Source organism: Salvelinus sp. IW2-2015, linkage group LG33 (genome assembly GCF_002910315.2).
Source record: "Salvelinus sp. IW2-2015 linkage group LG33, ASM291031v2, whole genome shotgun sequence".
NCBI classification, from domain to species: Eukaryota; Metazoa; Chordata; class Actinopteri; order Salmoniformes; family Salmonidae; genus Salvelinus; species Salvelinus sp. IW2-2015.
In genome coordinates this window covers 25237722-25240912 of record NC_036872.1, presented here as the reverse complement: position 1 = coordinate 25240912, position 3191 = coordinate 25237722, and the positions used below count along the sequence as shown (strand labels likewise).

The 3191-nt window shown below is 50.4% G+C and overlaps 1 pseudogene; it reads right to left on the bottom strand.

The window, feature by feature from the left end:
• Nucleotides 1–946: 946 nt before the first annotated feature.
• Nucleotides 947–2943, bottom strand: LOC111957551 (5-hydroxytryptamine receptor 7 pseudogene; annotated as a pseudogene).
• Between the last annotated feature and the right edge of the window lie 248 nt (nt 2944–3191).

The window sequence follows — 3191 nt, the reverse complement described above, 5'->3', positions numbered from 1 at the left end:
CCCCTTGGGTCTGTGTGTGTATGTGTCCCTTGGGTCTGTGTGTGTGTCCCCTTGGGTCTGTGTGTGTGTGTGTCCCTTGGTCTGTGTGTGTGTGTGTCCCTTGGGTCTGTGTTGTGTCCTTGGTCTGTGTGTGTGTCCTTGTTGTTGTGTCCCTTGGATCTGTGTGTGTCCCTTGGATCTGTGTGTGTGTGTCCCTTGGGTCTGTGTGTGTGTGTCCCTTGGGTCTGTGTGTGTGTGTCCCTTGGGTCTGGTGTGTCCCTTGGATCTGTATGTGTCCCTTGGATCTTGTGTGTGCCTTGGATCTGTGTGTTGTGTCCCTTGGGTCTGTGTGTGTCCCTTGGATCTGTGTGTGTCCCTTGGATCTGTGTGTGTCCCTTGGATCTGTGTGTGTGTGTCCCTTGGGTCTGTGTTGTGTGTGTCCCTTGGGTCTGTGTGTGTGTGTCCTGGGTCTGTATGTGTGTGTCCCTTGGGTCTGTGTGTGTCCCCCCTTGGGTCTGTGTGTTGTGTCCCCCTTGGATCTGTGTGTTGTGTGTCCCTTGGGTCTGTGTGTGTTGTGTCCCTTGGGTCTGTGTGTGTGGTCCCTTGGGTCTGTGTGTGTGTCCCTTGGGTCTGTGTGTCCCTTGGGTCTGTGTGTGTCCCCCCGTGGTCTGTGTGTGTGTGTCCCTTGGGTCTGTGTGTGTGTACCCCCTTGGGGTCGTGTGTGTGTACCCCTTGGGTCTGGTGTGTATGTGTCCCTTGGGTCTGTGTGTGTGTCCCCCTTGGGTCTTGTGGTGTGTGTGTGTCCCTTGGCTCTTTGTGTGTGCCCCTTGGTCTGTGGCTGTGTTTGTTGTGTCCCTTGGGTCTGTGGTGTGTGTCCCCTTGGGGTGCGTGTGTTGTGTTGTGTTCCCTTGGGTCTGTGTGTGTGTGTGGTCCCTTGGTCTGTGTGTGTGTGTGTCCCTTGGGTCTGTGTGTGTGTGTCCCTTGGGTCTGTGTGTGTGTGTCCCTTGGGTCTGTGTGTGTCCCTTGGATCTGTATGTGTCCCTTGGATCTGTGTGTGTCCCTTGGATCTGTGTGTGTCCCTTGGGTTGACTTTGTAGTTAACTCTTTAATAGCTAAGTGATGTTGGCCAGCAGAGCTGAATGTATTCAATTCAATGATTGAATAGAGAAACTGACAGTCAAAGGCATGTCTGGAAATAAAATGACAACGCAAAGGTGCCTTCTGAGGTGTATACTACAAAACAGATTCAATGAGTTAGCCAGCTAACTTTGATAAACAACTAGAAATAACAGATGATCTTCTGGTTCATTAAGAAAGCTAAGCATAGATACATGTATGTGTTTTCGGTTGTTGAGTCAATGAGACAATGGCAATTTCAAGATAATCTTTCTGAAAACGTTCAACATTTTCAGAATATTCAGGCTCCTTGATCCTGCTTTGTAGTATAACCCTCTGTTCTGCAGTGTTTTTGTTGGTAAACAGAAAATACTTAACTGCCTCCACAAAATAATAAATTCATATATACCTATACAGACCACTTTCAATTGTTCACCATCATCACCTACTGTACCACAGACAAGTTGAACTGGAAACAGTTATGTAGATACCAATTCCGTGACCTTCACTGGTTTAAGTCAATAGCCACTGGCACCCACTTGCCCAAGCATCAATTTGGCAAATATCCTCATGCAGAAATCTATTCGCAGCCCATGCTTTGAATGACCCAGAATTATCGCCATGGTCCCCATGTCATTTCCCCAGTCAATGCACCATCCACCTGACATTAATATGAAGTCAGGACTGAACTGTAGCATATGCACAAAGCCAGTGTCAACTTAAATAGCCCGTCAAATACGGTCCATGGTTTTGGGTTCCAAAATAGAATGACTGAGTGAGTCACACAGACACAGACCTAAGTAATGGCCTTATCTCTGTGCCTCTGCAGTGGGTTAGAGAGGAAGTAACAGTCAGCCTCTGTCTTTATCTACAATACTACCGGCAGGTCACAGGTCATCCCTCTAAGCCTCCATTATACAACCACAGAAACTGCACTTCCCAGTAGTTTTTGCAATAAGGACGGCATTTAAAATTCCTTGGACGCTTCTGGGGCCCCAAACTCTCCTCCTCATCATCCTTGTCCTCTTCCTCCTACACCTTGAGGGCCTCATGCACGCCCACGGCGGACAGGCGTCGGTTGATGTTGCGGTAGCGGCATCGTAGCAGGTCCTTGTAGGTGGAGCGCAGATCCCGGTTAAAGAAGGCATAGATGAAGGGGTTCATGAGGGAGTTGGCATAACCCAGCCAGAGGAGGAACCTTTCCAGCCAGATGGGCACGCAGCTGCACTCCACCCCGCAGATGAAGGGCCTAGCTGTGGACAGGATGAAGAAGGGCAGCCAGCAGACAGAGAACACACCGACGATTACCCCCAGCGTGGTGGCCGCCTTCTGCTCCCTTTTGAAGATGGAGATGTTGCGGCGCTCGCGGGACAGCAAACGGGATAGCGCCGCACACTCCTCGGCCACACCTTGCGGCTTCAGGCCCTGCATCCTCAGCGCCTCACTGGCCACTGTCTCCAGCCGCTCCCGCCGGGCAAAGTCGGTGAAGCGGTGCTTGAGACCGCTCTTGCGGGCGGCCCTGAAGATCTTGTAGTACATAAAGAGCATGACGAGCATGGGGATGTAGAAGGCCACAGCCGTAGAGTAGATGGTGTAGCCAAAGTCCTGGCTGATGAGGCACACGCCGCCCGTGTGGACATTCTTGGCCCAGCCACAGAAGGGGGGCAGGGTGATGGAGGCGGACACCAACCACACCCCCAGGATCATCTTGGCCATCAGCTGGCCGTTCTGCCTGGCTGGGTATGTGAGGGGCCGGGTGATTCCCAGATACCTGAGAGAGAAGAAACAAAAATTATTTAGCAAGGTAAATTTTATTATCCCATATGGAAATGCAAGCAGGATAAACATACAAGGCTACATGCCCCCCTTCTGCGGCTGGGCCAAGAATGTCCAAACGGGCGGTGTGTGCCTCATCAGCCAGGACTTTGGCTACACCATCTACTCCAATGTAAAGATGGCGCCGGAGAACAAGGCTGACGTTTTACGTATTCCTAACCAATTGTGTTTTTTTGTTCGTTTCTTTGCGTTGTTTGTAACTTATTAACTTATTTTGTACATAATGTTGCTGCTACTGTCTCTTTTGACCGAAAATAACT